This window comes from Phymastichus coffea, unplaced genomic scaffold (assembly GCF_024137745.1).
Source record: "Phymastichus coffea isolate CEN01 unplaced genomic scaffold, Cenicafe_Pcof_1.1 PCOF00036, whole genome shotgun sequence".
Classification (NCBI taxonomy): Eukaryota; Metazoa; Arthropoda; class Insecta; order Hymenoptera; family Eulophidae; genus Phymastichus; species Phymastichus coffea.
The window spans coordinates 1,015,004-1,037,145 of record NW_026706847.1 but is presented as its reverse complement, the minus strand read 5'-3'; the positions used below and the strand labels follow the sequence as shown (position 1 = coordinate 1,037,145).

The 22,142-nt window shown below is 41.3% G+C and overlaps 1 long non-coding RNA gene across 2 annotated transcripts in view; it reads left to right on the top strand.

Moving 5' to 3' along the window:
* LOC131663606 (uncharacterized) overlaps positions 1–20,998 on the top strand; it is a 65,412-nt gene extending 44,414 nt beyond the window's left edge. The window contains exons 3-7 of one of the 2 annotated variants that reach the window (XR_009301866.1): positions 11,148–11,270; positions 11,345–11,432; positions 11,508–11,548; positions 15,659–15,854; positions 16,555–20,998. This is a non-coding gene — a long non-coding RNA (uncharacterized LOC131663606). The remainder of the gene's footprint in view (positions 1–11,147; positions 11,271–11,344; positions 11,433–11,507; positions 11,549–15,658; positions 15,855–16,554) is intronic. The other variant, XR_009301865.1, reaches the window with a different exon arrangement.
* The last annotated feature ends 1,144 nt before the right edge of the window (positions 20,999–22,142 follow it).

Below are 22,142 nucleotides of genomic sequence, written 5' to 3'. Positions count from 1 at the left end.
CGCGCGTACACGCGGTGAGCTAATGAGAGATGCGCTCGCCTATACCATTGTGCATACACCCACCAACTTTACGACTGCAATTAACGTTCGGCTTATTACTGCTTTACATCGCCGGCTGCTATCGGCGAACCGAGATCTGGCGTCGTTTCTCGCCTGCACACACGTAGCCCGATGTATCCCAGCAGAAAAGAAAGAACGAAGCATATTTCGTTTAACTTTGATCGCTGCAGCGTGATGGAAGAAAGGGGAGCGCGCATCGAAATAAGCTCGAACGGCGGCAGCGGCGAGCTTACTTGGAATCCACTAGGCATCGCTGATTAATGCATCCACATGCTTTCCGGGGGACTGCTCATTATAAAACGCACTCCGAGCGTGAAATCGTGTGTGTCCGCGCGCCCGCTAAACGTACCTATCGTCCCTCCCTCCTTCTCTTTTCGGTTTTGCCCCGCTCGATTATTCAATTGTATATGCTCGATTCAACACCGATCGAGCTTTCTTTGGGCAACAACAAGTTCCATATGATATCTGTTAAGAGTGGAAAATCTCGCGATCCAGTACAACAAGTACTTTAAGGATCGGTATCCTCAAAGTATCGTGCAAAAAATAAAATGAGCAGTACATGTAAAAGGAAGCAATCCATCTAAGAATTCATATAATATGCATCTCTTATTTATGGCAATACTTATTAAAGTGTAAAGGAAGTTTGAAAGCGAGTCGTGGAAAGCGAAGGTAACCGTAGAGTATTACGCGGCTGTCATTATCATAATTAAATCTTGTAAAAATAATTCAGCAAACGCGCCTGAATGATGGGTGCATGTACGTTCATCAAAGTCGCACTTCGCTAGTCTCGCAAGGTATACATGTTCTTCGATACGTACACACTGGAATTTAAATTTATAGATGACCCGATCAAGAAGAATAACAGGTATTATTTCACTCGTGTACAGAAGGACTCGAGATGCGATGCGCGAAGGATGCGCTAGCTTTGCCGGAGAGAACTGAAATATTGCCTTATACATTTCGATGTCGATTTCTTTTTTACTGCGTTGCGATTTGTGTTTTAGATCTCATGATAATTGAATCATTAAGGTAAGTAGTACGGAGTAATTACGAGCTTGAAATTTTACATTTATTACTGAGATACGAGAAAATAATCGCAGCGCAGTTCCATTATTTAGAAACGATGCAGCAATTATCAGCGATTCGAATATAGACTCAAGAAAATTTAAATGATAATTTGGCTACTACATAACAATTAGAAACTCTTCTACTGAGAACTAATTAATCTCGCGAATAGTATTTATATACTACAAAAAAGATGTTTGGCTGCATACACGGTTTCTAGTGTGATGTTTTAAAATTGGTGAATATTCATAACCAACAGAAGAATTTTGCAACAGAGTTAAAGGGCATAGCATTTCCATCGAGAGAGAGAGAGAGAGAGAGAGAGAGAGTGCAGAGAGAGACAGGCGGACAAACAGACGGACAGACAGACGGACAGATAGACAGATAGACAGACAGACAGAGAGAAGCGTGTGTGCAGTAAATCTTGGTTGGCGCTCACAATGGCAAAAGGTAAACGTTTTCAGGTCGCGTAGTATAAGGCGGGGGAGGGCTACAGGGTACATACATCCGAGGATGGGATGCGGGATGCCGCATCGATCCGATACATCACGGGAGTAGCAGCAGCAGCATTTACATCCCCGCCGCTCTTCTCGCTCTATGCAGCCTCCCTACTTTCCCTGTATATGGGCACGCAAAGTCTTCAGTGCGCAGTCGCGTACACCCCATGTATACCCTATGCAAGAGGGGTGGTCGTACATGTACCCCTTACGTACGTACGTACCCTTTTCGCTGCTGCTACTGCGCTGCTGGCACGTCCATGTGCAATGCCGTTCCCTTTCTGCGATATCACACATATATATACTATATATAGAGCCCTTTCGTCTTGTCTGTCGTGATGGATGCTGTGTAGATCATTAACCGTTTTGATCTTCTTTTGCCTTCAATAAAAAAGTCTTTTCAAGCTGATTTCCAAATAATACTAGTTTACTTCCGTTTTTGCCTTTGGTAATAATTATTCTTATCCAACGTCGATCTCATATATTACCCTGACAATTAGCCGTCCAAGTGTACGCGGAAATTTTAATAAGCGACATTTGCTTCATTTCATCACACGATACCTGTTACTTGACCTGTTTGATCACGTAACATAGATGAAAACTGATAATTTGAAATAGGATGAAGGCTTAATCAAGAATTTCAAATGAAGGCGACAACTTGGTATGATAGGTTAAATTAATTTTTCCTTCCAAGTAATTTAATGATCAGCTGTTTCTGTAGAATGTGTAGCGTGCTTTCCGCTTACTTAAGTAGCATTCCATTAAAAAGGAATCTTGAAATTCCGCATTATGTAGACAATACATTATTTTTGCGCGTTATAAGAATAATCTACAAAGCGTTCGCTCGTCCAACAGCAATAATTTCCAACTAATGTGGATTTTCCCCCGATAAAATTTTGTTTTAATGAGAGATTTTTACCGGTTTTATGTATCCTTTCGCGCAAATATAAATATAATCGGATAATCAAAGCTTATTAGCTAAGCTATAGGCATACATTTTTACTCATCGTAAAAGGTGGCTCAGCATGTTGTATGGCATGAAAGAGAAATGTTATACATCTGCGCTAGAGATGAATCGTTATTAGTGTTTCATTAATTGCAATTGTTGTAAATTTATTTTTATTTCGAATTAACATTTTACGCTCTTTTTATTGTTCATCCGCTACAAATTTAGCAACGAATTCATAATATTTCCATCAATCGCGGATCATAAAATTGTCAATATTTTTGAAATGGTATAGAGAACCGTTTGAATATTGCCGAAAAATCTGAAGGGATAATCCCATCAGTGAAATTCACGTGATCGCACAGCTGAGATCACAAACATTCGTGGCAGAACCTCGAGCTTATGGTCATGACGTCAGGCGCACACACGTCAGAGGGCACGACAATTCGCGTGCTTTCAGGCGGAGCACGTCTTGTACATTTCACGGTATCATCCACACCGAGGAGCGAGGCGCACGCGAAGATCAAACGAGAGGTCCCGAGCACAAGTTTTTTATTCTAATTACTCCGCACGTTCGGCAATTAGCCGATAGCATCGCAGCCGCTCTCGCTCTCTCGTCGCTTGCCATTTACAAAAGGGCGCTCGCGCGCACAGTTGGCCATTCTCCGAATGTAGCTATTCTTCCGTGTACCGCGTGTGCGGAGATATTCGCTGGCGGGGTAACTGCTGTCGTCAAGTGTCACCACCAGTACCGCTCGTCTTATCTAACGATGGCTCTTCTTGGATAAGCGAAATTTCCTTTTCTCAGGGAGTTTCGCTCTTTGACAACTGATGTTGTTTGATAATGATAATTAGTCGTTTCGGGCGGGTTTGTAAAAGAAAAACATACAAGTTGGTAATTATTGTAAGGGGCGCCAAATAATTTTTGCGTTGGTAGTGTGGATAAAAAAAAAATTTCGCATCATCGGCAAGAAATAGCCTCAAAGTAGCACGGGATAAATGGCACTAGAAGTATCCTTTGTGCGCAACAAGGACAACGAAAAAAAAAAAAGAAGAAAGAAGTAAGTGCAAAGTTTCGTTACTTTTCCAGCTGGAAATTTGACAAAACGTCGGCGTTCGCGGGCGGACGCAAGTGTCGTCTGGCCGTGTGCTAGGAGTGCGTGGAAGGGTGCACGCCGCGGGCTGCTGCTCTTTGTCTCGAGGGCTCGGGGATCTTCTCGAGATAGAGGCTAATTCCATGGCTGAAGCCCCCAGGAATGCTGGATAGAGAAAGAGAGAGAGAAGCGCGACCATTTCCTTCGTCGACCTCGTCGTCTGACGTCGTCCTCATCTTCTTTTCCTCCTTTCGCCTTTCCCGGGCGCGCGCACTTTGATGTTCCTAATTTGATTGAAGGAATTCAGGGAACGGTTCTCCTAACTTGCTCTTTATTGATTGCTGTTTTGTTCCGTAACACGCGCTGCGCTTTCTGCCTTCATTTTTTTTCGTCTTGCGCTCCTTACCTCGTTTCTTTTTCTCTTTTTTTTTTGAAATTCTATTGGATTGTTTGGTAGCGAAGCCTTCTGTACTTTGATACGTAGAGCGTAAAATGTTCAAAGCTTTTGTTCCTTCAAAGAAGAACAATTGGAATTTAAGTATTGGTTTTGCAATGGATTTTTTTACCGAGGTCAGTGTAATTTTTATAATTAAAGGCAATTTTTCTGGTCAATAATTCACAAGGCTTGTTCGTTGTGGACTGCATAATTCAAGTAAATTCGTTCTCTTAGATCGCACGTGAGCTAGAGACATGGTTATTGCGAAGTAAAACCAACTCTGTGTGGGATATATCGGATTTGCCAGCCACGCGTCGAATCGACTTCCCGAAAATTAGATTCACTCATACTGCGAGCCTGGCAATAAAAAAGTAGCCGAAACAAATCCTGTCAATCGGTTTATTCCAAGCGTCAAATACCGACAAGGAGTCAATGAGCTCAATAACAGAGGCAGTATCGCTAACTGATGTGTCACGAGAGGAGCATTCCTTTTTATTTCTTTGTCGTAGACCTACTTTGATGCGCGAAAAATTAATCGCGGAGGCCAGCTTGACTTATCGATATCCAATATCCATTTATCCGTCTTTCCACGCTGCCGAAAATAGACGGAAAGAGAGCAAAAGAAAAAATTTTTTTCCAGAAGAGCGCGATAAGGAGATGGCTCGCGTGGTTGTAGCCAAAGGAAGAGAGAGATTCCGCTTAGACGCTTGGTATCTTATCGCGAGGCAAACGTCCGCAGCAGAATCCTCGAGTTGGCTTTTATACGTGTATGTACCTGCATTATACGTATGTATGTGCTCGTGCAAGTAGGGCTAAAATAAGCCCGTGGCAGATGTACATGGACGCCGGTACGCCCGCGCGTTCGTGTGAGTGTACGCTACATCAAAACTACTCCGTATTTACTTTCGCCTGGCGGTGCGATGCACGTACGCACACCAACATCCATTCGGACAGTGAGAGGAGGAATAGAGCCATACGTGTCCATATTATAGTCGGAAAGATATTGAACCGAGTTTCATGTTCTATCCTCGATCTTTTTGCTTCCTGCACGCTGCGAAAGACGTGTAACCGCTGGCAGCTAGCCGCGATATTCGCGCGAAGCTCCTTCTCTCTTGAGAAATGTGTGTATACCGAGTGGCCAGAGATTAATCTGCGTCGTCGCGAGCGGCTGTTCGGATTTGCGTTGCGGGCAAAGTATCGCGTCGTTCGCCGATGTCCGGGAGCTGCTCGCTCAGGCGTCCAATCGCGCGCGAGTGCACCGCGCGAGAACCGCATTGATCGCGCGGAAGCGTAATATTCATGTGTTACGATTGAAAACACGAGAGCGCTCCGGTGTGGCAACGAAGCAACGCGAAGAGGCCGTTATCGTAAATATTTATAGCGACGGGACGTAAGGAAAGAAGCGGCGCGCGCGGGGGGTGTACGTGAGGTGCTTGCACCGAAACAAAAAATCAAAGGAACCCAACCCAACCCCAAGCGCGGAGAGAGAAAAGAAATCTATTTAATTCAAAGAAAACATACGAGACTGATGACATTTCCTCACTCTCGGCACGAGTTTTCTTTTATTCATCGTCAGGCAGGCATGTACAACGTCGAGGAAAGATCAGAAGGGTCGGCTAATCTTGCTCGCGAGGGCCCTCGCCGATAAGTTCGCCGCGAAATGTGCGCGCGGTGCACTGCCTGCAAGTCTGAAGAGACGCCAGCGAGAGTGATGGAGAGAAAACCAGGAAGCTTCGTCGCCGTGTAACAGTCGTATTGCTAATGATTTTACTTTGGGCGGCGGCAGGAGGGGAGAGGGGCAGGGGGGGGGGGGATTCTGTCATACCGTGGGATGACGACGGCGTCAGTGTGTGCGTGCAGCTGATCAGAGACCGATTATCCATGATTTCGTTTGTCGCAAATGGAAAAGCCAAGACCGCTTCGGAAACTGGTCGTCGTAGATAAAACTACTATCACTTTTCACCCTCGCTGATCTTTATTTGCGCCATGAGCAATCAAAAAAAAAGAGAGTCAGCTAAACGAATTTGGACGGATAACGAGTCTGATTTTTTTATCGTTCGGTCCGCACCCTCGACTTTTTCTTTTCTCTCTTTCTCTTGGATACGTTTCTCTTTGGCTACTTCTAGCTCTCGAGATTAGTACTCGGCTTTTTTTGGATTATTCGTATTTCTATCGAGTTATGCTACTTTTCTCTCTCACCATTCGAATACGTACGCTTATCCGTATTTTTCTTTTACAATAAGGTAATAATTACCATCATTAATTGGTTATCTTCGACTAAATACAGAGTAATGAATATGTAAAGTGAATTTCGGACACTTTTTTAAATAAATGTTTGAATCGCTTAGCGAAAATCGATGTATTTCTTATAAGTATCACTGTACTTCAATGACAGAACTGGAATATACATATTTATAATCAAAAAGAATTGGTTGTGCAATTATTTGCTGACAAGCCTTAAAAACTGTGTTTGAAAAGTATTTAAACAGCGCGTTTTGTAATTTGGTCGTCATATTGTTGGTAAAACCTGCAATGGAAGCCGATGAAAGTTGCTTATAACTTGTAATAAAATTCAAATTAATCTTTATTCGCCAAAATAAATCCACCAACAATATTTGTTTGTGCTTATTAATGTAGGTAACCTAAACAAATAGATAATTTATAATCGAGAAGGATCTTTACAAATCTTTTTTGATGCAGTAGATTTGTGCTCGAAGAAAATGATTGGGTCCATTGTCAATGCCTTTCTTTAAAGTTCAGAAATAACACGGCTAAGATTCAAAAACTCTTGGTATTTTTGGTCTTGTATCTGATTCAAAACTCTTTTCGTTGTTTCACTTGGTTTATGCATGTTCCAGAACTTTGAAAGAAGTAAGAGTATAATATATTTATAGTTATTTCCTTTTCATTATATACTTTAAAATATTTATTAACGTTCTAAAGTGAATAAAGCCCATGCCTCGGAGATAAACGTAACTGCATTTGGAAAAACCAATCGAAGCGTGAGCCTACACAAAAAGAGAGAGGGATGACATTTATGCGGAGTCGCGCGATGCCCGCGGGGTATCTAGTCGAATGTCGTTCAACCGTCGTACTATACTCCCAAGGAAAAATCCCTGGTGACGCTCACTCAATCATACGATATTTTTGTGTCGCCCTCTCATGCGAATCAAAAACCCGTCGGACGTTATATCTTGGTATCTCGGCTTCGTCTAATCGCTCGGTAAACGCCGCTCGGATTCCGTGCGGGAAAAGGGTTTACTTGCGACGAACCGTCATTCCATTCTTTGCCTATATCAGGCTTCGTCTCCACTTTTTTGCGGATTCCTCTGTGTGCTAAATATTGACGGGACTCATCTTTTTATCTAATAGTCGTTGTTTGCACATCAAATGATATTTAATGGACATACAGTAGTTTTTGCCCTTATTTTTCATTATTTCTACCAGTTAACATTCCGCTCTATTGTCAGTTGGTTGAATTTAGCGAAGTGAATTGATCGAATATTTTTTTCGTGTGACTCACGGGAACAACGCAACGTAAAACGACAAAGCGATAAATCAATCCAGAGGAAGTTCTTTTTTTGGCAGACATACAACCATCCTCTTGTCCGTGATAGCATATACATAACTGTAAGTCGCTTATGATTGGCTGTCGTACACTGTTCATAATTCGACTTGGTAGGAGCGACCAAGTTATTTTTTCTTTCGGGATAAATGACGGTTTCGCCCCTTTTTCTCGTACTCTGTTGCGAAGAAACAACGCGCGCGCCCATTGTGCGTCTATCTATTCTGACAGGTGGAAATAGACGATCAACCCCCAACAATGATAGTCTTCTTTCCTCTTGTGGGATTTGTCGCTCGTGTTTCTCCCGCTTGCCTAATTTTTTTTCTCCTTTCTTGAATTTATTGACTTGTACGCGCAACCAAGCTTTTTCCGAGGCTTTGTATTCTCTTAGTTTCGCGTGCGTTTGAATTATACTTTTGATTTATGTTATTGTAGTTTGTTAATTTTATCGATTCAGATAATTACGGGATTCGATGAAATACGTCGAGCGACTGTCTTACGCAATAAAATTTATTGGCGCATTTTTATTCAGAAGACTCATTGTGCAATCTACACTTTCACTTCCTTATGCAGAGCTGCTGAGACACTCGTGAGCTCTGCAGTAATGATGACGTTTAATTGTCTAACGTAAGCGGCTTCAATAAGAGCGAAAGCAATTTATCAGGTGCACGTCTGTTTTCATTCGTTATTGCATAAAATTTCGATGGGATATGATATAAACAGTTCACAATTACATTTTTCATAAATTGCTAGCTCTGATTAATTTAGCTGAAATGAAATTAGCTGAAATTTAGCTGAAAATCAGTGTACCCCTTTTCGCATTGATGAGAAACAGGAAAAATCGATGTGTTGAACCTTCAAAATAAGTATAAAGTGCTTCTGAATCGCGTATAAATTGAAAAATGGTGACGAAGCAAACTAAACTTCATTAAAACGCAAGAAATTTCATAGCGTCAAAATATATCCATACGAAACCAATTCCTCGGGCAGTTTTCTCGAGATTTCCCTGCAGCTAAAAAGCCGCTCGGATCTCGGAAAACAAGAGGAAAGAAAAGTTGGAAAGAATGCAGGAAAAGTCCATTTCGGAATCACGCCTCGGAAATAAATATCTACGGCTATATCGTCGGCCGGACGGGGTTGCTCTGGAAGCCACTGCCGCGGCGCGCGGCCGATATTATTTATGGGGTGACGCTGGCGTCGGGCGGCGGCGGCGGCGGCGGCGTGCCATGCATGGACAGTGGCTCATTCGCGCGCCTGCGACAAATGGCTCATTTTTCCGGTCTCGCCACGTTGCGTGTGCCCAGCTATTTCTTAATATTCCATTCTCTCTCTCTCTCTCTCTCTCTCTCTCTCTCTCTGGGTATTATCATTGCTCTATATATATCGACGATCGAGTCGCCATAGTAACCGCATGCGCAGAGAGGACACCTTTGGAAAGTTTTTCGGAGTGGAGGCGGGCGAAAGTTTTCACGCGAGCGTATACTTGTGTATATACGGTGCGAAGGGAAGCTAGTGTGAGTCAACTCTTCTTGACACTTTGCCGCGGTTATGAGAGTTGGATGGATGAAGATTGATTGTCTTCGCTAATGCGATTTTCTGCCTAAGATTATTATATACTATCGCGCGATAATTAATACGTTACGATATTTTGCTTTTAGCGACAGACGCCAGGGCTGTTAAGGTTCTAATCGCACAATTTCTCGAATTATCCTGGTCTAGCCGATATAAAGCCAAGCCAAGATTTGCGGATAATATTAGGTTGATGATCGGGCATTTGATAATAATTGTACAACGCAGTGATACTTTCCTTAAACTGCAGCGAATCGATTTGCAAGTCTTCGCGAAAACAGCAGAGTTACGAAGACACCAAAAGGGAATCCGCAAAAAGTTGGGCGTGATTCTCATCGCGAATGGAAGCTGAGGCGCGAGTTGCGCGATCGCCGTGGGCAGGTTTTTTCTTTGCGAGGCGCATCCGCGTGACCGCCAGGGCGTTCGCTCGATCCGTCGCGCTTTGTATTCGCAACGCGGATGCGCGTCGCCACTTGGCCTTGCTGGCCCTCGAGAGGAAGCTCGACGTCGATTCTCTCGTCACATTCACTGGGGAGCGATAGTCCGGCGAAGGCCAACAAATTTGAGCGGAACGTCGAAAAAAAGACGGAGCTTCCCTCGGCCGCGCGCATAACGCCCGGCTGCGCATTTGAATCCCATCCCGACGACTTGTCGTGTCTACGGTACGATCATCCGGGGAGCGATTCTTCCCACGCACAATTTACAGTTTCACATTTTATTCCCTTCGCGGCTTACCGAAGGGCTCTCGCGCTCGGATAAACTCGTTTTGTGTCTTTGCCGCAGCAGAGGGATGAGCTTTTACCCGTCGCTCTCTTGCTCTCCTCCTCATCCCGCACCACTGCCTACGACCTGTGCTTCAATTCGATATTTTATTTGCTTTTCGGACGCGAATAAGCGCGCGCTCGAGTCCGCGCCTGCGAGAAATTACAGCGAGAAAGTTGGTCGAGTGGCGGGTGGTGTGGCAGCGAGCCGAAATCACGATCGGCAACGCGCGAGCGCGGCGTGCAAAACGAGCCTGCTAATTAAATCATGCAGCTTGAAATCGTAATTAGTTCGCCGGTGCTATTTCATCCGGCCGCCGCCGGCAAGCCCGAAGCGAGAGAGGCCTCGCGGCCGCCGATCCCCTCGCGCCGCAGAAAAAAGTGTAAATCGGACATGCTCCGAGAGGCTCGTCGTAAAGACCATTACGCTAGGCCAGCCTCTTCGCTTCGTCATTGTCCGTGCTCGCTCGCTCGCTTTTTTACCTTCATTAACATTCGGGAGGGGTAGGGGAACCACCCACCTGACTATATAGGGACCGACAGATTGTTGCTGCCTAATTTTGGGGCTGCTTCAACTTATTGCAGAAATTACAAGTTTCGGACTTTGAAATCTGGATGACGGACGGCCCTACATTTTCATTCTCAACAGTTTTATTTAAGGTTCGTTAATATAGAGATAAGCGTTTAGTGATTCCGAACGTATGCTGATGAAATATTAGATCCATACTTCAACGCGCTCGACCGACCTACATTCGTTTGTGAATTTAGTAGTCGAGATACAAAGTAATTCAAATGTACGAAACTATAAGTGTTATTCAATTTTTAAGAATCCATTGTTCTGCTCAGTCATTCCGACCGATCAAGATTAACATCATTATTTTAATCTCAATCATTTCAATTACCTTAGTTGGGAAGATACGCGCATCCGATATACATATTAGAACTGCAAGAAAGTTTTTTTATGCTCTTTCGTGCCAAAATTCTTATAACTTTTTTCATGTATGAGACTTGGTTTCGTGTCACCAAACAATAAATGAATACAATGTATCGTCGTTAAACTAAATTTTAAGCTGACGATTATCTCTGATTAAGTGTGATGATTACATTTATCTTACTTAGATCGTAGAATGATAACCAATTCATTAATGTTGCAGCTTGTGACGTTTGACAACTAGTCGACATAAAAGCTGGATTGCAGGAATAAAGCAAACATTCATCGGAGGAAGCACGATGTCTAACTATCGATTTTCCATATACACTGCAATATTGTTGTTAAGGTAAAATATTGCAATTATCAAACACTATAAAGGTGTAGGTAAAACTTTTATACTAATTATTATTATTTTCGTAGATGTCGTCTTGAGAAGTTATTCAAAGTTGGATACTGTAAGAAAATATACACATATTGAATAAATAAGGACAGTCCATTTAAAGCGAAGGTAATATGATAATATAGCGATTCAGTGTCTATAGCTATATATTATTTGTTGAAAATGATTTGATCATTTTAACAGTTAATCGATAAGCAACAAACTTTGTAGAATAGACCCAGGCCGTAAGTAACAGTCTCTTTGTCTCCTATAATTTGGTGAAAGAGAGGCGATACATTAAGCAAACAGCATTACATTAGCGGACTGATCAAACATTTCACGCTGCGTAGGTCTACAAGTCAATTGGTTGTGGGCACATACAGCACACGCGATGCAAGTGGTACGAAGTTTGGCTCGGAAAAGAGAAGAGAAAGAGGCGCGTCATTATAACTTTTTGGTTTGGCTCCCTCGAAAAATTTATTGAAATCGCCCAAGTTTTCAGGAGCCCATTGGATGTTTGCACAAGCGGGTGCAATTATCCGACGATCTATGACTGGCTCATGGTGCGCGCTCTATAGAGCTTAAGTATCTTGGCGCACGTTATTTCGCCATTGTTTCTGCATTCTCGAAACATTGATCGCTAACTTACTCTTATAACGATCTATCTATTCCTCGATTTATGACTTGCTTTCACATGTCTTCTTCTTCCGCAAAACTTTTACTATTAACTCGGAGAAACATACGGTCATTAAAATAGGCATTGTATATATTAATATTCATTGCTTCACATAATTTAATGATACGCCGTTTAAACATAATGAGATTAAGATGCCTTTATCTTGTTCGTTATAATTGATCTTTTTTTACCAAATGGATAATTAGTTTATAAAAATTTTTTTTAAATATACAGCCGAACTTCATTACTGATATTTTTTTATAATGTAACCTATCAATAGACTTCATCCTTTAACTTCTAATAAATATATAGCTAATTATTATTTCGAATCAAACGTTAACCTTTTATGTTTTAATTATTTGACAACCGTTGCAAGAATTAATTTAAAAAATGAAATAACTTAATAACATAATCCAATTACTAATCGTTTGAGTCATCTAATAATTATTTTAAAGTTAAAAAAAAATTGTCTTTATCGCCAGAATCTCGATGGATCCGTTTATATTTTTTATATCTGCGCTGCAGTGCATTAATTAATTATGAGTCTATGAACGATCAAATTAACTTTACATTTATATAATATAGTATATAATATTCTATCGTTATTAGCGAACATTTATAAAGCAACTAATCTCATTTGCATTGCAGATTATCAAGTTTACAATGATTATCTTGCCTTGATTACCTAAAACTTTATAACGTTTACAAAGAAATCGCGAAGACATAAATTTGACGGAGAAAATCTAATCGTCGGGCGAGTATTATCCATTAGCTTTACGTTGCGCGGAGAGAGAGAGAGAGAGAGAGAGAGAGAGAGAGAGAGAGAGAGAGAGAGAGAGAGCAAGAAAAAATCCACGGCGGCAAAAGAAGCGTCATAACCAGTCTTCAAGATTCATAAAAGTAGCCTTTGAGCGAGGAACTCACTACGTAGCAATTACCTAGGTTGAGTGGCTAATGCCGCGGGCACTTCACGTCGGTGGCTGAGTACCTGCCACGAACGTAAGCGCCGGAGCTAATGTAGGCATCGCGCTGCCACCACTTGACGCTCAAATCACTTCATTACAGAAACACATTATCTCCCAGGCGTAATATCAGCAAAAGAATGTATCGCACTAATGCCTTCTTTCATAATATTGAATGTTGTTAGGACATAAAATTGGATCAGTTAATTGACGCGAGGTGTCGTTTGTGTCTTGTGTTGAGTGCATTTTGACAACTAATTGTTGTATTTTACTGGCAGCTTTACGAAAAATATCATTTTAGTTCAAAGTTTCAAGAAGATAAATAAATTGGAAGTTTTGTTGAAACTCATTCCATTGCATCCTGAAGTTCATCTTCCGCAGTATCAATTCAATTATTTATTCTGTTTAGGAAGTGTAAATAAATTCCTAACTACGATTAAACACCATTCGGATTTTGTTCAAAACAGTGTATTAATTCAAATTAATGTTAATGATTAAAAATATAAAATAGAGCATAATTAAGAACAAAGATAAGATGTCACTCAACAACAAAAAACACTGCATTAATTGACAAATTACAATCGATTATATCGCAACTAAAATAATTTATGAAATTAACGAAACTAATAGTATTTCTCAAGTTATTGCGATCAACTTTGTGAAAACACTTATCAGTGTACACGTATATCTATGAACGACACTTGCCTTGACAAAAGCCAAAAGATTTCTGACAGACGACTGCTGAACGACTCCAATTATTAAACCCTTTCTCTCTTCCGTCATTTCTCTGTCTCTGTCTCTCTCTCTCTCTCTTGTTTGAGTATCAGAGCTTTCTTTAATTTTCTGGTAGGATAGAGACGTAGTCAACTTCTTATTCTACGATTCATATCATTTCGATGTCGCCTTGCAAAGCATTTATTGGTGGAAATTAATTTTAGAAAGTTCCCTTTTCGATTTTCAGCCTCAAAAATTAGGTTTCCAATCTATAGAGAGAAATGGCGTTGCGTACATTGATTTTAGTTATACACATGCTCATATGGCTAGCTGGAGTTGATTAATAGCAGCTTGATAATTCCGTTATATTTGATAATCGAAATAGACTGGTTTGATAAAAATGTGTGATGTACCAGGGAGCCTGCTTCTCGAGTTGATCCCGATGCAATTGACATATTCTCAAATTGTATTTGATCTGTTTGCATCACGCTTATGAAAAATTCGACTCATGTCAGAACACACCATCCAGAGAATTCGCATTCATTTCTCTACATTGATCGTTTTATGCGTGTCATGTGATCTATTGCTCGGTCAATAATAATTATTTTCATAAGAAATTAAACGTTCATTCTCTTATTCTACTTACACTTTATTTATATACAACATTGACAGATCGATTATTGATATCGATGTTGCGATTGAAGTATTTAATTTTAATTTGTGTTGTCAATTAAATGCTTAATCTGATCACACTTTTCCTCTTTCTATTTTTTTACAATTTTGTCTCGTTGCTCACTTTACTAAATTTCGTTCGCATGATTGTAAGCATTGCATCGATGAGATTCGGGCGTAGGCGACTCGAGCGAAAGTTAATAACCATTTGTCTCTAAATTTGCGGATGTTGGCCCGCGATGACATTTGATCGTGCAGTCCTGAAATTCAAGCTCGAAGATTCTGTAGGCGTGCATATAGATCGAGAACTGATTGCCCGACAAAGGGGAAAAGACAGCCAAATATAGCGAACCTGCGTCGTATGTCTACATGAAGAATTAGAAAGAGATCCGGTTATAACGTACTAACAATAAGTCGTAATGGTTAAGACTTTGAAAATTTCGTGCAGCCATTGCGATTAAAAATGTTAAAAAGTAATCTGATCAACCAGCTATCGGAACGATATTTGTGCGATCTATTCTTGGAAAGTTCTCCAGTAGATGTCGTATGAAAAGCACAAAACATTTATCGAATACACATTAGGATATAAAAACTTGATAATTATGGTTGCGCGATGTTATGTTTTGAAAGTGATGGAATATTTTCTTTGTTCCAACGATAATACGAATAGTTTCTTGAATTGAAACAGTAAAACTAGAATCAAAGTTCCATTTAGTGGAATAAGCCGGTGAGCATTAAGTGAGTAGTAAGAAAAACCAAAAAAATCAGATAAAACGCCCGCAAAGTGTGATCGCTCGCATTGCAGAAGAAAGGGCGGCGAAGGCGGCTGAGAGAGAAGGGGGTTAAAATCGCGCTAAAGGGGGATGGGATTCGAGGTCGGTGAAGCGTGGCTTAAGATAAACCCTTCATCCGTTTCTTGCCGGGCCGAGCGATCTTCTTCCTACTTTCTTCTCTCTTCCTCGTCATTCGCCCTTTAATGTTACTTTGATCGATGTGTCTTCGCGTACTTCCAGAATATTACGCTTCCTCCGCGCGCCTATCGACATTTATTTAAACGCCGATACGATGGCGATTTTACTCCTCTCTTTCTCCCTCTCTCTCTCTCTTGTAAAATCGTTTATTTCGTTTTCGCATTTTCAAGAAAAATTGAGCAAAACGTTGAATACGAGAAAGCACCAAATCCAGGCTTTGTTAAACGATCCATTGCGTGAAAGTGACTTTAGTTATAAAATGTAATAATTGACGTTGCATTCAGCAGGAAGTCATTTGGCACTGTCAAATTAGTCATCGAATGAACAATGTGATCATTTTTATTTTCGCTTACTTTACAGGAGTGAGTAGAAAAAATGGCCGCGAGTCGAACTCGCTTTCGGAAATGGGGAAGAACATCGGTCCCCAATAAAAAAAAGAAAAAGATATAGCAATAATTTCCATCAGCGTCTAGACACAATCGAAACTCCAATGCCGATGAGGAGTATCCTCGGCAATAGCGCGAGTCTTCAATACCCAATCAAGTTTGAAAATAAGGTACTTGCACGTTATAACGACAATAGCTAAGTGAGATCACTTGGCCTTAAGCATTCCGACTTTATGCAGCGTGCAGAGCGTTCATCTCGCCATTGGTCTTTAATTTCACGCTGGTGAATGCTCCGGCGCTAGCATAGGTCCTCCGCGCGAGCTCGTGGGTTTCTTTTTCCTCAATCCCCCCACCAGCGTTGCCTCTTTTCTATCTGCGCGCGCTTGCTCCCGCTTCGAGCATTTCATCTCCTATCTCTCTCTCTCTCTCTCTCTCTCTCTCTCTCTCTCTCCTTCCTCCTTCCTCCTTCCTCTCTTTTCCTAATGTTCTTTTTTCTTCGAGTTTTATAGGCTCTTTTAACTTTAATTGCTTTATTTTTATTGTTTACTTTTTCTTAGTTATCATGATTTTTTCTCCCCATCCCCACCCTGGATTTATTGCTCATAAAATTGCTGAAGCTAGTCTAATTATCTATTAACCGACTCGGCGCGGATAATAAGAAATTTTAAATCTTTCTTCGGTCCGAGTTTATTGCTTACTTCTTCATCTCATTGTGTATAAGTACTCTTTCTTTTTCCCTTTTTACCGTCAATATTTTCGAAAATCATTGAAAAGCACCAAATTAAATGCTTCATCACAACTCTTTTTTTCTATATGTTTTCCTCACAGATTACACTATTGGTTAAATACTAAAATTTGCTGTATTTCCAGGCAGCCGAGCGAAAGCCACGTCCACAGCATCCGCGGCAATCGATGCGATGATCGGCGCGCGTACATATGCAAGGCGGAATGAGAAAGGAGGAAGCCGCTCGCTCGGTGCTTCCAGCTGGCTGAATTGACGATATCCTTGGCTGACCGTATTTTCTGGCGGAGTTTCACGGGGCAGAACAGATCTTGCTCCATCTCTCTCTCTCTCTCTCTCTCTTTCTCTCTCTTTCCTCGGTGGAGCTTCGCGCGGACATATATCAAGCAGTTATTGCGGATGCTACGAGGACTCATAATTTCTCCAGCTTCGTTTTGTTTCTGTTGCGAATTGAGCAATGAGACGAACAGAAAATCGCGTTGAGAAAACTGATGCGTGGGAGAGCAACGCGTGAGCAGCGGCAGCGGCGCCGGCCGACAAGAGGGCCGATACTGTCGAGATGTTAAGGATGATAAAGGTTAGAGAAAGACGGACAGCGAGTAGGAATCGTTGTACGATTGGAAGGGAGAGAAAAGTGAAATAAAACTAGCAAGGCCAATGTAATGTACGAGGAGCGCGCATGTCTGACTAATTAAGGCTGTTACTACTGGATGCTGTGCCGGCGATCCCGCTAGCGTCCTTAATTGACGCGTGGATGCATAAAAAGTCACAATTATCCATCGACCTGTTGTAAATACTGAATAATTGATAAATTGTTGCGAAATTTCGCTGACTAACTGCGCGATCAGTCAACCTTTCGTTACGCAACTCGCGGAGAGCCAACGTTGTTATGTTAAGCGTCTAAGCAGTCGTTCGCGAGAACAACAAATGCGCAATTCTTCCATGAAAAACGAAAATAAAACGACGATCCAGTAAATAGAGAGATAAAAAAGAAGAAAAAAGCGAACTCGGCTAGTTCCGCAACTTGGCATGCGCTTCGATCGGTTTCTGAGGAACGGAGGCGGCAGCGGCGCGCAACGGCATACACGTGCGATTTCGCGAAAAACCTAATGAATATCGAACGAGTCCGGTGAACGTTGCGTCAGCGTGAGGTGCAATCGAAAAGCTCTCGCAATGGGAAATGCCGAGCGTATCCTTGCGAACAATAAGCGAATTGCCTGCGAGCGCGCGTTTTGCTTTTTGTTCGATCTATCGAGCGAATGTCCCGAGCACGCATGCTAAATAGTCTGTATCACAGCCCGCAGGGAGGTCGGGAGGTTTACCTCATTTTTTTTATCTCTCGCTCTCCCTCTCTCTCTCTCTCTCTCGCGCGCGCGCGCCAGGCGAGTTTTGTAATCAATCGCGCGTTACAAAGCTCGTTTGTATGCAACGCTCGTCGTCGAGCTGCTTATAAGTAACGCGGTAATGACATGGCCTGTCATGCCGGCCGTGCGCGCGCTCGCCGACGGTTGCCGCTTTTCCGCCGGTCCTTTTTTCTTATAAATTTCTCCATTGCGATCGGTTCGTTGGCTTATTTCTTTTTTATCTCTCGCTCGCTGACTCGAGTCTGGCATTCGTATTTCTGTTCTCGACAACATATCACGTAGATTTTCTCATTTGTCCGTATTGTATAATCACATTTATACTTCGATGCCATTCTATTTTAATAATACTTGCGATGATCGAAGCAACCGAACTTTATATGTATAATTTTAAGCATATGTGATTTGTTTGGCTCACTCATCCAATATGCCATATAGCAGTAAACAATATCACAATGATAATATGTTATTTCAATTAGAAATCAATTAGTTGTTAAAAACATAATGTGATCGTTGCATTACCGAATGTTATAGAAAGTAAGCAAATAAAGAATTGCATAAAAGTTGTACCGTTAAGAAAGGGATTTTGCTTTTCTTGTGATCCACCAGTCGATTCGATACGATGCAAAAAAATGTTATGCAAAATCAGCAACTGAGATTAATTATTCAGTTGGTATTAAAATATATTTTTAAGCAATGGTTGTTCGCTTTCGCTTGGTTTAACCCCAGTGAAACACACAATGAAAGCAAGAGAGCAAATTGAAAAGTCGTTACACCGATTACCTAATGTAAGTGTGTGTTATACTTAGAGCAAGAAAAAAAATTACGACGAAGTGTTTTGTGTACGCACAGAGGAAGTAAACGTACGGCCAATTAAAAAAAAATCCTAATATAAAGCTCTCTTTTTCTGGCCTCGTAGCGATTTTTCAAATGGAGAAGCCGCATATCGCTCAGCCTTAATACGGAATAAGAATATTTATTGCCAACTCGCATGCACGTAGAATGAGTAACCGAGTCGGCGCAATTAGCGAAATATTCTGTAAGTCGCGCTTAGAATTGAAATTTTTATGTTGCTTTTAACAACGCCATTCGCCACTTGAACTATTTTTTTGCATATCATAATTAAAACATTAAGATTGCATGAGCTCGGAAATACATCAATCTCGTAAGCAACGTAGCTGCAAAATTTCAAGATGATGGATTATCCTGCACCTTGAGATGTTTATCATTGATTTAAGTTGCTCTTATCAATTTTTTATATTGCGTTGGTACTTGTAAATCAAATTGCGTGATGTAATAAAGCTTATATTGGTAACGTACGTGCAGCGGAATGATTGTCATTTTAATTATTCATGTATCGAATAAAATTAAGAATATTGTTGCACTTGAAATTCATCTCACTATTAATAAAAATCAAGTCTGAACATTCTTCAATAACATTCTCTTAGCAGTTTGTTGCTATTTTGTAAGAAATAACAATGAGATTCGTGCGTTCAGGCACCGTATTACAGCATTCTCCAAACACGATTTCTCGAGCAATTTGTAGAATCAGACAATGTAAATTTCTCTTTGTCGGAATATTAAGGATAGTAAATATGAATTAAACATAGCAAAGAAAACTGTACTAATGTATCTTTAATAATACTTCTGAAACAATTAGAAAACTTGGCATTTTCATAGTACGATCGTGTTTCTGATTGAGCGCACAGTTTCGTTTTTGATCTTACGGTATACTGACAAGATCTCATAATGCACAGTTAAACCAAGCTTTCATATAACGTGAATTTATAGTCCGAATAATTATTCAGTCTGGCGAAGTCAATTGTTGACAGAACCGGCACGTTAAGATTAAGTGATCGGCAAGCTGAGTTCTAACTGATGTAGTGGTTCGGCGACACAAAAAAAAACTACCAACATTCAAAAAATTATCATGCGCGATCTTGTGCAGAATCGCCAAGGACAAAGCGAGCAGACATCCAAGAAAAAGAGAAGAGCGAAGTCTAGATACGCGAAAGGGCAGAATGAAATGCCACAGAGCACTCGTGGAGCTAATGGGGATGAACGCTCGCGATCAGGGCAGTTTTTCGTAGCACGGTTATCGTCGCCGCGCTGGCGCTGTCGATCGATCATTTCGTCGCCGCGCGCTACATTCGGTGCTCCGGCGGAAAAATAGACGAAGCACCGTTCGTCCGATAAATCGAGAGCCGCGATGGCAGGGGAGAGGGCACACGGGTTTTGAGCTCATTTGCTGCGCGCGCGAGAGCCACTTGCATTAGATCGGCGCAATGCATAATGCATCGTGTAACAGCAGCTTCCGCGAAATCCCGACATCTGCGCCGGCGGCAGCAGCGCCGACGAATCATATAAATTTACACGCGACGCTCGTGGCCAGTTTTTTTTTTCTTTCCTTCTTCGCCGTTGTCGCGCAGAGCCCCGCGAGATCTATCGGGTTTTATGGGCAGACGTGATGCCCCGCGCGAGAGACTCTTCTCCGCCGTATGGCGAAAGTACAGTTGCCAGCAGCGTGAAAGAGAGAACAGATTATTTAGTCGGGGAAAAATGCCGAGACGCGCTAACTCGCCGATTGGCTCGACCGATCGGTCGAGGCGGAGATTCCGTTGTTACGCACTGCAGCTCTTTGCGTCGCATTAGATTCGAGCAAACAATTTGCCGTATGCGGTTCTTACGATAGCTTAAGAGCTTTATTTTCTTGTCAATCGTGATGCATGTTTCGACGTATAAGGACATCTTTTTATGGAATAACTGAAAGCTTTAAAGAGTATGGACTCGCTTACTGTTTTATGCTCCTGACCAATTGCGCATCATTTGTAAATGTCAAAAATCATACTACTTCGTACCTTTAATTGAATCTCCAATAATTCAATAGTGATTTTACATAATCAGTAAAATATGAACTGATATACAAGTTACTGTAACAATTAAATCTTTTAGATAGATTGGTAACATATAAAGTAATGAAAATACATTGGTAGTCACGATTATTCGTCGATTACGAATAAACTGTTTTGTAAATAATTACGTGGCTTTTATATATAAACGAATAGTGAAGTGAGAATGTTGTAGCTTTTACACAATTAAAATCTTTTCAAGAACTTTAAGAACAGACTGTCTGATAAATTCATCCATAATACTAAAAAAGCAATTTTTTTTTGTCAATTTTAAAAATATTTCAAGCATTATCACTGTTAGAAATTACAACGATGCTGTTTTGTAATTGAAATATTTTTATTTGCTTTTCATTCTCGAACTGTTTGAATATTTAGGGGGGGGGGGGGGGGGAGGGGAGTGAGTGAGAGATGAAATAAGCAATGGAAGATATTATCAAAAAGTTAATTAGAGAAGAAAATTATACGAGAGCCAGCAGACTTTTTCGTGTAAAATTGTTTATTTTAATAACAATGAAAAACGACATTTCAATGCTAACGAATTTCGAACAGCCTTATAAGGCTCTTATAATTATAATTGTTTGCGAACTACATTACGTGATGGATTTTCTAATTATACCAAATGTGTTCAACAGTCTGATTAAAATCAGCTATGCTCATCGCATCAAGGATCTAATTGAAAATTTGAAAGTTATAAAATGTGTTTGGAGTATGATCAGCTATATACGATGATGTACGCGATGATAAGAATTTCTGAAATTTTCTAGGACAAGATTTGTTGAACCAAAAAAAGTATTATGATGATGTTCGTTCATTCACAGATGGCATATTTATACTGAAATGAAGTTGTCAAACTATGATGTCAAGAAGTATGCGTAGAGAGAAATAAGAACTAAGAAAGAATTGAAAAAACAAAGATCTAATGCTGTAGATGTGTTTGTTTAATTTTACACGACGCGTTGTGCATTCGAAATGAAAAGAGTAGCGAATATCGAAGAAAGGAACGACAGATGAAAGAGGCACAAGTCGGACGGAGAAAAGAAAGTAAAAAGTTGAGGGACAGATTCTCACGATGTAATACCGAAGCGCAGCCCCACGGAGGCGGCGATTATTATTCGTCGATCAATTGACTATAAAGACGAAGAAAAAAAGCCGGGTGATTTAAAAGGAGATGCAGAAACTAGCTCGGGACTCCCCCTCGATATAATCTGAGCGAGAGCAATAAGGCTCCGCTGGCGCGCGCGGTCCCGCACGCCAGTTCGAGTTTGCATCCTCTTCCTCCCTAATAAGCGGTTCGCCGCAGAACAATCCGATTAATTCGCGGCCACTACGCGGGCTTAGGCACATAGGCGCGCGCCTTCGCTCGCTCGCTCGCTCGCGCGTAATCATAGTGTTTCTCGCGGTTGCATCGCTCGGACGTGACTCCGAGCCGCCCGCGTGTATGCAGAA